Source organism: Podarcis erhardii (assembly GCF_964252035.2).
Source record: "Podarcis erhardii genome assembly, chromosome: 6".
NCBI lineage: Eukaryota > Metazoa > Chordata > Lepidosauria > Squamata > Lacertidae > Podarcis > Podarcis erhardii.
The window spans coordinates 29,172,253-29,185,192 of NC_138510.1; the positions used below are offsets into that span (position 1 = coordinate 29,172,253).

General features: G+C 44.9%; 1 protein-coding gene and 1 long non-coding RNA gene across 3 annotated transcripts in view; one reads left to right on the plus strand and one right to left on the minus strand.

Moving 5' to 3' along the window:
• The window catches only part of ITCH (itchy E3 ubiquitin protein ligase), a 55,408-nt gene extending 44,057 nt beyond the window's left edge, over positions 1–11,351 (minus strand). Inside the window, exon 1 of the mRNA XM_081866784.1 lies at positions 11,223–11,351. The gene's annotated coding sequence lies outside the window, so the exon portion shown is untranslated. The remainder of the gene's footprint in view (positions 1–11,222) is intronic.
• On the plus strand, positions 9,795–12,538 carry LOC309344450. Of its 2 annotated transcripts, none has more exons than XR_014157744.1 (2): positions 9,795–10,874; positions 12,172–12,538. It is a non-coding gene; the product is annotated as an uncharacterized lncRNA (long non-coding RNA). The 2 variants fall into 2 exon arrangements; XR_014157745.1 differs by lacking the exon at positions 9,795–10,874 and adding an exon at positions 11,468–11,672.
• The last annotated feature ends 402 nt before the right edge of the window (positions 12,539–12,940 follow it).

Here is a 12,940-nt window from a genome sequence, read left to right on the forward strand (position 1 = left end):
GGCCCTTCTTCATGTGCCTCCCCTGTCAGAGCTTTGGAAGGTGGCAACACAAGAACAGGCCTTTTCTGCAGTAGCTCCATGCATGAGGGATGCTATCCTAAGGGAGGTTTGCCTGGAACCTTCGTTACATATCTTTAGGCAAAAACATTCCTTTCCTCCCAGGACTTTGGCTAATGAAACAATCTACAGTGGTGCCTCGCAAGACGAAATTAATCCATTCTGTGAGGCTCTTCGTATAGCGGTTTTTTCGTCTTGCGAAGCAAGCCCATTGACAGCTTAGCGGATTAGCGCTATTAGCGGTTTAGCGGCTTTTAGCGATCAGCTGTTAAGCCGCTTATCAGCGGATCAGCTGATAAGCGGCTTAGCGGCTTAGGAAAAGGGGGGGGGACCGTAGGAACTCGCAAGAAATTTTCGTCTTGCGAAGCAAGCCCATAGGGAAATTCATTTTGCGAAGCGCCTCCAAAACGGAAAACCCTTTCGTCTAGCGGGTTTTCCGTCTTGCGAGGCGTTCGTCTTGCGGGGCACCACTGTATAGCCTTTTAACCTGGTGGGCATTGTTTTTGTTTGTTACTATTGTATGTATTTTTGTATTTTTATATTGTAAACCACCCTCTATTCCTCAGATGAAGGGAAATATAGAATTTAATAAATATTAATGAAACAATAAATATGAACAATTGCTATCCTATATATGATGGGATAATGAGCTGCTTGTGCTTAAAAGCTTGGTCCCTCAGAGTTTGCTCAGCGTAGCAAAGCTCTGCCTTGAGCGGAGCCCTTTGGCATGGCTCCGTCAGTCGCTGGTAGAATCCGACAGTGGGCGTCTACGGAAATGTTTCCAACATAAAAGCTGCTTAATGGAAACGCGTCTCCTGGATTCTCTGCGTGACAGTTTCCGGCGAGGGGTGGGGGTTCCTAAAGGGGGCCTTGATACCTCCTCACTGTTCTCACTGGAAGTATCCCAGAGCCTCCCCTCCGACTCCCTTTCCCTTGGAGCTCCTGCTCCCCCCCTACTGGTTCCCTCTTCTGCTGCAGAGTCTCTCCTATTCTCCTGGAGCCTTTCCGCCACCTGTTCTTCCGATGGCAGTTCCCTGACACTATATTCCTAAACTTCGCCATTGACATCCAGTTACATAACTGGAACAGGAAATATTAGCATGGTTGAGAGAAACCCAATGTTTGCAGAAGTAGAAAAAAGCAAGCAAAAAAATCTCCCCATCCCAAAACCTAGTCCACTGAGGACCCTTTGTCACAGGCCAGATAACACTGAGTGCAACTGGGGGGGGGGGGTAAAATGGAAATTGGGCAGAACAGAGCTAATGGAATATACCAGAAGCATGACTGCCTGGCTGGAAGGAAGCCTTCTTGCCTCTAATAGCTTCTCTGACTCCACTTGTTGGAGTGGCATCCTCTTCACACTCATGGTATCTTTCCTGAGCTTCTAAGACTGTATTTTTATACAGCTCCCAAGCATTCTGGAGTGATCTGATCTGACCTTCTTGACTTTGCCTTTCAACTTCCATTTTATCAAGCCACTCATTTTGAGGAAGTCTCATTTTTTGAAATCAAATGTTACTGTGTCAGATTTTCTTGGTGATTGACTGTTAATACGTAGTATATTTAAGAACACTATGATCTCTGCTCCCAGTTGGCTTAACAACACTTACATGTTGCAGCAGAAGTAACGGTGTCTCATTGGCTCTCTGCATTCCACCTCAGTTAACCCACACTGGCTTGGACTCTTCTAACATTAGCATACGTATAAACACAGAGAATATACAAGACTCACTCTTCAAGTGTCTTTGGCACTTCCATTTTGATCTACGATGCTTTCTCCTCTCTCAACTGCAATCATGTGCTCCTGCATTCACAGTGCTGAGTTGTATACCTCCCACATTTAAATTTTCATTAATTTTATCATCGTCATTCGAGTGAGATTTGCTCCAAACCCTATTCAGCTCCTGTGGGCTTTTCCTCCCCCCCCCCAACAGTTTAAAAGCTGCTCTGCCAGAGCATCACGGCCACAGAGCCACCCCCCAGCCAAGCACCAGCTTACTGTCGCCACCACCAAGGGAGAGAGGTAGAAGGGTACCTGGAGGGTCAAGGAAGCCGCAAGAAATTGCATGGCCTAGCCCAGGCCCGGCCCCGAGCTTACCTCCCTGGCAGCTAGTGCAAAAAGAGCACCCCAGGAAAAAATAAACACAACATGGCCACTCCCTTGCTGAAAAATTATTATTTTATTTTTTTCTTTGAAGAACTGTAATAGCGTCCATGCAGGAGGCCTGAACCATTGAAGGTCACTCCCTGGGACTGCTGCCTTAGGCCTAACCCAAGGACCCAACATCCAGGTCCTGTGGGCCCCGCAGTGAAATTAAAACTGCCTGTGAGTCAAGGCTTTGGCATTGCCATGTTTTGCCTTGTGTCTTTGTTGATAGGAAGTGGTAAGAGAATTCCTCTTCTAGAGCATAGTATGACAGGGCTTCAGTGGACCTTAGGATGGGATCATAAGGAATGGTCTCAGGGTCGGTAGGCCCAACTCTCTGCTCACAAGGTTCCCAGAAATATGAGAGAGCCCTGCTCTGCCAGACTGTCACAAGGCCATCTGTTTTGGGTTTTGATTTTTTACATGGCTGGAGGACTGGGAAGGGCATTTATGTCTACTGGGATGCTACCTAGCAAGGCTAGGAGTATACAAAGCTGCCTAATACTGGGTCAAGGAGCCACTGGTTTACCTAATTCAGTGTTGTCTACTCTGACAGGCAGTGTTCCTAGGGGTTCAGAAAAGAAGGTATTTCTTATCCTACCTGGAGATACCAGAGATTGAACCTGGGATCTTCAACGTGCAAAACAGATGTACACCAACCTATGATCCTTCCCCATCAGGCAAAATGTGAGGAAGAGGAGGTATCACATAGGTCACCAAGGAGGAGGATGGGCAAAAGGGGCTAAATGGTCCGTATAGGAGGCAGGCTATTGCCTCACGCAGCACATCTCCTAACTGGCTAGTTTGCCTAGTATAGCAGTCCAACCCTTTTTGAGTGTGCAGTTGTCCCCTGGATTCAAGCAAGGGGCCTCGAGGATGTAAAAAGGGAGTAGGGAACTGGATCCACCCAGAGGAACTGGCCCACTCTCCAGTTAATTTTGGCATATGGTTGACATGTGGGGTGGCATATGAGAGAGTTCAAGGTGTGGGAGTGGCCAAAGGCTCATCTCCAGCCTTAGAGCTGTGATGTTTAGAAGCAAGATGTCTTACTGCTTAGATAAAAAAAATCCACACCTGACCTCATGTGACTGACATATAGGCCTGATTTGTACAAAATGACCACATGGGCCAAATTCAGAGGTTGTTGTTGTTGTTGTTGTTGTTTAGTCGTTTAGTCGTGTCCGACTCTTCGTGACCCCATGGACCAGAGCACGCCAGGCACTCCTGTCTTCCACTGCCTCCCGCAGTTTGGTCAGACTCATGTTTGTAGCTTCGAGAACACTGTCCAGCCATCTTGTCCTCTGTCGTCCCCTTCTCCTTGTGCCCTCCATCTTTCCCAACATCAGGGTCTTTTCCAGGGAGTCTTCTCTTCTCATGAGGTGGCCAAAGTATTGGAGCCTCAGCATCACAATCTGTCCTTCCAGTGAGCACCCGGGGCTGATTTCCTCAGACTTGTGCATGAAAGGTACTCCACAACTAATGTAGAAAACAAGCTGCTTGGGTTTAGGATTTATCTTGCAGTCCCAGTGATTGTAACATCTGATCCATGGGCTGCAGTGGGATGATGCAATGACCCATGGTTTGTCTGATGCCTGTCTTGCTGCTGAAGTTGAGTGTGAACATATTGTGGAACTCGAACTGTGGGTTGGGAATCCCAGGAGCTCCCTCTTTTGCCATGATTATGATTTTATGTTATTTTGCCAGGCACGCAAAAAGTGAGTAGGAACATATTTGCCCCTTCCTCCTGATGGGGCTCAAACTCCCATTATGTGCTTCTTAACCTTATGTAGGGAGCTGCTGAAGAATGATTGCAGCAGTTAGTGTATGTCTGTCTTATTGCATGTTTTGGCCACTTCGCTTTAATTCTTGGCAACAGTGACTTCCCCTCATTTGGTCTTGAAACTTTGTCCTAGGGAGGGCTGTGTCCTGTTCTCTGGAAGCCCGGGAAACTACATCAATGTTGTTTTGCATGGACTGTCCTCCCTCCCTTTGTATGTGCTGTTCTTCCAAAAAAGGTGGTTGTGAGTGACATACAAGGATTCAGACTCCAGCCTATAAGGATGCATGGGGCCAGAAGCAGCAGAGATATTGGTGGCTGTGCAACCAGGGCAGATGAAGTGGAAATACTCTAGCATTATCTTACATGTAGTGTGTGCTGGAGGCATATCCTCACCATCCTTTGTTCATCCCTCTGAGTGGGATGGTATATGTGTGTTGCTGTCAGCACAGTTCTCTGTGTATGTACGTAGTTTTGACACCATGTTGTTTTCTCCTTGTTGTACCTTCCCTGTCCCTCTGAAGCTGACCACACATAGAACATAGTGGCCATCTGCCAACCTAGTATTGGCATATCTCCATTCATGGTGTATTAAGAGTATAAAATTGCCATATAAATGCAGTGAAGCTATAACATACAGCTGGAATAGCTAACATAGTCCCCTTTAGACATTGCTGGACTCCCAGCTGCCGTACATCCCCCACAGTATGGCCAATGATAAGAGTTTAGACCAAAACATCTACCGGGCACCACATTGGCTACCCCCACCACTGTCATTGCCATCAGAACATAGGAAGAGCCTGCTGGATCAGGCCAATGGCCTATCTAATTCAGCATCACAGTGGCCTACCAGATGCCTGTGGGAAACCCATAAGCAGAGTTAGAGCACAGGATCCTACAGCTTCCAGTAACTGGCATTCAGAACCATTACTACTTCCAACTGTGGAGACAGAGCATAGTCATCATGGTTAGTAGCTATCAATAGTGCTCTTCTCTACGTCAAGTAGATGAGTTCCAAGCATTGCCTCCATGACAAATAGCCTTGGGAATATATATGCTGTTCTGAGCTCTTTGTAACAAATAGTATATTACATGGGTTGGTTGCTGCTATCTTGTTTTTAAAAATTGAGATATTTTTAAAAAAGATAACATTTCTTTTGTACACTGAACACTACTGGAAAATCCAACTGCGCAGGTATAACTGCATTTTTCCTCATGATCGTAATAAGCATTATGTAACCTTGGTTTAAAAATTCAATTGCAGCCAAAATATAGGAAAACAAGTTTTTACTGTACTCCAGAGTAACTTGAGGTTATTATAATTCAAAGTGAAGAGGACAGAAGAACTTATTCTGGTTAGTTTTACTTGCACGCATATCCCACAAGAAATATGCAATTTGTGAACAACAGCAGACCAAATTCTTTACCAAGACTCCATTCTACGAACTAATGTTTATAAGTGGAACCCTGTGCAGTACCTGGGATTTCAACAGGATTCAACATGGACACAAGCACTAAAGACAAAAGTGGTATAATTGTAATTAAATAAAATAATAAAACAAACTCCATTCTATTCTTCCTCCCATTATTTACCCACAGTAGTCAGAATTACATGTCCAAAGTACGGTCAGTATTCATTGGACAGTTGGGGAAGGGGTTGGCCCACTTATTTCATCTATTTTTCCCCTGCAAACCTCCAGTCAAGCCATACTCATAGAGCCATGAAAATAAATGGAAAATAAAGCCATACTCATAGAGCCATGAAAAAGGTGTATGAGCTTAAAGTTTATAATATTTTTCTCAGCCTTGTCCAAACACCCAGAATTCCTAATAACTGAATTCATCAGAAATCTATCCTGTTAATGTTTTCTCTTGCAAGAGTACTTTTCTCTGATGTTCTCAAGTTTTGCTTCCAACTGTGATGCTGTCATCCCTATTCAAACATCTGAAAGAAAAAACCTTGCCATACAGCTGAAAATATATGAATCTGCTACTTTATCATGGGATATAAATTAAGCAGCTGAAGACCGAGAATCTGAAGTGCCCACCCATAAAGGCAACCAACCTGTGCATCTTTGCATGCTTTGGTCTTGCCTCCTTCAAAACAGCTTCCACTGGGGTCAGGTAATTCTGCCACTTCTCTGTAATCTACAACTGGATTATCCAATCACTCCCAACGCAGTGGGAATTATAATCCTTCAGAGAATGTCCATGCTGCATCTCTGCATTAGTTGTTGCTCTGGCACTAGCCTCTTTTAATCAATATGTACATCTAGAATATAGTGGTTCACACAGATTGCTAGAGGATAGAGTCCTTTGAGGCAGATACTATTTACACATTCTTAAAAACAAAGTTTTCAAGGATAAAGTTACAATTCTAATGTTATTTTCTTAAACAGCACCTCAGAAGACAAGGGAATCAGACATGTTTAGAAAACAATGTACTATAGGACAGAATTAACAAGTTAGACAGAAATACTTTTCTGGAAATAAATTTCATAAACCTCTTTCATCTGGCCTTTGAGTTTGTATATACTTTTTCCTTTATAGGAAAAAGACCCTGAATGACGATACCTGAATGCAGAAGGTCTTCAAGTTTAAACCTGTGCTCACAATGAGCCTGTAGCCTGGAAGAGTTTGTTTACTTATTTATTAACATTTATATTTAAAGAAACATTGACATTGCAATAAAGATCAGTGGGAACATTCAAACAACTGCTCCTGTTCCTTTATATACCATATTTTTCGTCCCATAGGATGCTCCGTCCCATAGGACGCACCTAGTTTTTTGGGGGGGGAAATAAAGGGGGGAAAAATTCCTTTATTTCCCCCCCAAAACCAGGTCGGGGAAACCGAACCAGGTCGAGGAACAGCGGGATGGCGGCGCTGTGCCCCCCTGCTGTCCCCCAAGCTTGTGGGGCTGGCCGATGTCTGACCGGCACGCGGGGCACTCTGTTTCAGCGTACCCTGCCCGCCGGGCGGCAGGCTGCTATCCGCAGCGAGGGGAGCCCTGCAGGGAACTCCTGCAGGGCTCCCCACGCTGCGGATGTCTGCCCGGCCCGAGGGGCGCTCTGCTTAGGCTGTGGATGTGTTCCCGAAGCGCCAGGGGCTCTGCTTTCAGCGCACCCGGCGCTCCGGGAAACAAGCTGCTATCCGCAGCCTAGACAGCCCTGCGGGAACTCCCGCAGGGCTGCCTAGGCTGCGGGTGTCTTCCTGAAGCCTGGAGAGCGAGAGGGGTCGGTGCGCACCGACCCCTCTCGCTCTCCAAGCTTCAGCGAAAGCCTGCACTCGCCTCATAGGACGCACCCAAATTTCGCCTTCATTTTTGGAGGGGAAAAAGTGCGTCCTATAGGGCGAAAAATACGGTAAATGCTTTTCATATTTGAGGTAAGAACAAACAGGCACTGTACAGCAAATTTCTCATAATTACAAACCAATTTCACAATCTGTAGGTCCATAATGAGCATAAGGACAACAAGCTTGGGAATTATCTGGTTGCATTGGACAAGTTCCTAGTGACAAAGCCTATCATTATACGTGTCATCGCCTGGCAGTTTCAGAATCAGTGCCAAATACCACTGAACAAAGTAATCTATGAAGTGGGGGAGACATTATGCCTTTTAAAGATAAGCCACCTTCTCTTATGTTTCTGAATGTACCATTTTTCAAAACAAAAAGTTTTCAAGCATCCTAACAAATGTATTTGAGGACACCTTCTTGTGTATCAGCATAGTTTTCACAAACAGCATTCCATAGATTTGCCCTTTGCTGAATTCCAAAGAATATGTTTTGCTCCTATACCAATAGATATTGATCCAACAAAGACCATCACCTTATCTATTCTATAGACTTTTTCCACAAAGTGAAAACCACGAAGTAAAGCAATGGTCATTGGTTCCAATGGCTTTAAAACCTTTCATTACAGCAGAATTAGATCATCGTGGAGGATAAGTCTCCAAAATCCATGGATAATTATGTCTATCAAAAGCTATTAGCCATGACAGCTACCAGAACCTCCAGTTTCAGAGGCAGTATGCCTCAATACTAATTGTTATTAGTTATTGCCATCATGCCCTGTCTGTCAGGCACAGGAACTTTTGAGCTGTGCACCGTAATCAAAACACTTTAAACTGTGGTCTAATGCAATGTGTGAACAAGACATTTGTGTACACCCAATATGCAATACAAGATGACTTAGTTCACAATTTCAATGGCCTCTTTTACAAAACAACTTTGTTTTGGCAACAGCATCATTGTGTGTTATTGGCATTCATCCATTATAAATATTTGTCTGTTAGCTGCCAAATGAATCAGAACACAAGTAATTTTTGGTGAGACCTACAAAACCATGTCTGTTTTCAGTTTCCAAATTCAGGCTTTATGGTGCTATTTTTACATGAATATCAATTTATCATTCATCTGCCTTGTAATAACAAAAAGTGCTAAACTTAAGACTGCAGAATGAAATATCTTTACTTGGAGCTAAGATTTATGAGTAGAACTTTCTTTTTAAATGACTCGTCCACAATTTAAATTCATGTTTAAATGTATATTCAATAATAATTCACAAGCTTTTTTCAGACTTCCTATGTATTTAAAATATTTTGTAGTGCTGCAAGATAAAGTTTGCAATTTACTAAGGAGTAAAAGCCACCTAACTCAGTACAACTTACAGTGCAAGTGCATCTGAAAGTAAGGCCCCAAACATAAGCATACAAAAAAAGAAACAAGTCACCCTTAATGGGACCGACTTCTTAGTAAGCATGTACAGGATCAGGATGAAAGTGCAGTTGGTTTTAGACTTATACCAGTGATACAGTAATTCCTACTAACTACAGCATTTTCTGTTTTAAGACATATTCCCCTCTTTTGGTACTGTTTCTCAAACATTTGTAACTTTATCCCAAGTGGTTACAAGCAAAGACGTCTCAAGATTCTGTTGTATTCATCTTTTAACATTTCTTGTCCAACTTGTTGCACAAGGTCCCTAGAGAGCGAGGCAATCTTTCAAGCACAACTACAAAATTACTGAGTAAAGAATAATAGCAAAAGAACAAAACAGGTTGTAAATAGATCTGTTGTGGTCAATAGGGCCAATTCCCAAGTAAGTATGTACAGGATTGCAACCTTCCCGTTCAATTAGTCATTGTAGAGCCTAACAAGTCACCTGATTTCAAGAGATTTAGGTCAAACAATTTCTGCACAGAATCTTGATGAATGGCTGAAAACTTATGAACAGTTACATGAACTATTGGAATCAGAGGGGCTACCATTAGAGTAACCATTAGAAAGGCTTTATGTCCATATAGCAATTCCCCTCCATACAGTGTAATATGCATCCAAGGAACTCTTCCCACACATTTGCTGCAATGAGACTGTTGTTACTGGTAGTATAAAGCTTTGAAAACCTTCCCATTAACATTTGAAATAATTTAAAATATTTAGCACCATCTAAATGCGCGGGTGGTGCTGTGGGTTAAACCACAGAGCCTAGGACTTGCCGATCAGAAGGTCGGTGGTTCGAATCCCCGCAATGGGGTGAGCTCCCAGCTCCTGCCAACCTAGCAGTTCGAAAGCACATCAAAGTGCAAGTAGATAAATAGGCACCGCTCCGGCGGGAAGGTAAACGGCGTTTCCGTGCGCTGCTCTGGTTCGCCAGAAGCGGCTTAGTCATGCTGGCCACATGACTTGGAAGCTGTATGCCGGTTCCCTCGGCCAATAAAGCAAGATGAGCGCCGCAAACCCAGAGTTGGTCACGACTGGACCTAATGGTCAGGGGTCCCTTTACCTTTACCTTACCACCCATTCCAAATCCTGTAATATGAAGGCTCTGCTGTTCAGTGTTTAATATTCAAAAACTATCTGAATTTAAAAGCAGTTCAGCCTTTTTAACTGGAACAACAGACACAACAGTTGCTAACAATCCTCAACTTTAGATTGATGACTTTCATATCAATTACCGGTATGTACTGCATTTCATTATATTTATCTCTTGCCTGTTCTAAACTTAAGAGTAGCACCCCATAAGATGACCTAAAGCCATCTAGCAAAAGCCAATCCACCCTTTATGCCGCAGGTATAGATGCAACATGTCTATTTGCAAAGGCAAACATCATTAAAGCGTCAAGGGGATACTGTGTTTGTAACCACACAGGGACACAAGCCAAGAGAGTCTCAGTTGGTCAGGGCTGCACTACACCTTTTGAAATGTACAAGATTTTCACAGCTAAGAGTTCCAAAACATCATTCCCCCCCCCAAGCCATCCAAATCCAATAACCTAAACAGCAGGATCTGCTTGGCTTCCTTAATAAGTAGCAGGTGGAAGAGAAGAGAGTGCATTCCCTGTATTTAATAACTGGTGCTGTCCCGATATGGCCGCTAGATGACAGAGACATACAGAAGCCAACGAGAAAAAGAACAATCCAGGAAACAATATTCCGATAAATGCTCACGAAACTGGAATGGGTGAAAAGAGCCAAGAGGTGTGGACAGCAGCAAAGGATACACATAACTACAGCGCGTACTTACACAAAGAGCATTGGAGTGTTTTCCCGAGGCTGGGAACCTTCGGGTCACACATACACCCCCCCGCTTTGCGTCCCAGACCAAAGGGCCACCCACCTCGGGACACCTCCATCCATCCCACCCACCCACCGGGCCTCGTCATCCTGACAACACAAGGTCGCGAAAGGGGGACCGAGAAGGAAATTAAGCCATCTTGAGTGCACAATCCCTGCGAACAACTTCATCGAAGGGGGAAAGAAAACGCCTACCGACGACACAGCAGGAGAGGACGGGAGAAGAGGCCGTAATGGGAGGGGGGGTCTCCCTCCCACCCTTGCATCATCCCCAAACCCCTCAGCCTGAAGCTGGGAATGCCTCTCAGTCCACAGGTAAAGCGGGGAGGCACAGAGCTCACAGGCTGGAGGTGGGCGAGAGAGAGGGGAGAACGGAATCCCCTTCCCCTTCGAAGGATATAGGGCAGGACCCCACCCACCCACCGCACCCCCTCCTTCCCCCTAAGCGAGGCTGCTGCACCTGCTGCCAGGCTTCCCCTCCTCGCCGCCCACCCTTCGCAAGCCAGGCCTACCTGGAGCTCCCCGCCCTGCCTTGGACGCCCCCTCCCTCGGCCTCGGCCTCGCCGCAGGCCCAGAAAGCAAAGCCTTCTTTCCCCCACCCCGCCCCCGCGGGCCCAGCTCCTCTACCGAGGCAGCCCGAAGAACACACAGCAAGCTCCTCACCAGCTAGAAAGGCGACGGCTCCTCGCCTAAGATGGCAGCCAGTCCAAGTCCAACCTGAGGCGGCTTCTGTCCAAAGTCAGGCGCGCGAAAGGCGCACGCGCACAACAAAGGCGGAAGGAGAAGGAGAAGCGAGAGGGCGCGAGGCAGAAGGCGGGAGCCGGGAGCGACGAGGAGGAGGAGGAGGAAGAAGCGTACGCAGACGCAGGGAAAAAAACCCCGGCGGGACTACAATTCCCAGCATGCCGTAAGAGAAGCCCGGCGCGCTCCGACTGGCTTCTCAGAGAGAGAAAGGGGTGGTTCAGTTCCACTCGCCAATGCCTGGCTTTCTCATTGGCTCTCGCTTTTGTTTCTGTTTACTCGAAAAGAAGGGGTGGGTTGGCTCCAGGGGAAAGGGCTTCTACAGGCTTCGTCCTGTTCTTAAGGTGGTGCCTGAAGGCTGTCAACTCTGCAGTTGAGTTTAGCCAATTTCTGTTTCGAACTGTGGGGGAAACCACAGCAAAAAACAGCAAGAGTCCTGGGGACTTAACACATTTATTATGGCACGAGCTTTTGTGAACCACGGTCCGTGCATCATGTTCTGATTTATAGAGGATCCTGTCCTCAATGTTATTTTCTTTAAGCATTATAGAAACACATAATTACAAGTGCATAGAAAACTCTGCAAGCATTAGGCTGACCTTCGCCCAGTTATTTGTTGCTGAGGTGGAAGGTAACACTGTAAGGAATTTATTTTATAGAATTTCCAGTTGGTTTGCTAAGGTCAGCTCTGAAATCTTCGTGTCAGGAGTGATTTGTGAGACCACCCCGGGGCTCAGAAAAACCTGCCCTTTTCTGGTACTGTATAATGAAACCCAGCTTACCTTAGCACAGAAGAAGAAGCCAAGTGGCAGTTTCAGGTGATCTGTGTGAACTAATATAAAAATATAGTTTGACTTTTCTCCTTGTTTAGTTACTGGTCCATCTCTAACTATTTGGATCTGTCATCATGATGATATCCAAACATAACTACTGTATCTGTGAAGAGGTAAAGCAAATGTATAATGTATATTGCAAATATATAAAATTTACATTAAATGTGTTTCTTACAACATACTGGCCCATATTCTTGCAGTAGCTATTTCATATCAATTTGTATGAAAGAAAGCAGGATTGTGTTGTTCCCCATACAATGGAATGGATATTTGATGGGACCAAACAGGAAAATATCCTGTTTTATGCTTTAAGTTTACATCACTGGCAGAAAGAGTGAAAGGTAGAGGAGTCCTGAACATCCTTCAAAAGCGCAATCTAGTTATAACACAACAGGAAAAAAACAGTGCAAAGAAGAAAAAATGGCTAACTGAAGTAACCGGAAATCTTAAGGACAAGGGAGAGAGGGTGTGATATCTCTGGCTTATGTTGCGCAGCTACACCAGTAAAGTTGGCTCTACAAGACAGCGCTACCTTTCCAGGAAGTATCCACCCTGAGAAGTACTGGTGTGCACAGAAAAACAGTTCTGACACATTGATGAATGTCAGTATTTGTAGTGCTAACAAACACCACATCACAAAGTAGCAACAATAATCCTCCTTTGATCAAGCCCTGCACCTGCCATTCTCCAGATCTCTTATATGTATTGCCTCAGTAGTAACTTTAACACTGTCTATGTGTTGTCTTTTATATGAAGACAAATTCAGTGTAGTAATGTAGTGATTAGAACAGAGATATTTTATTAGTA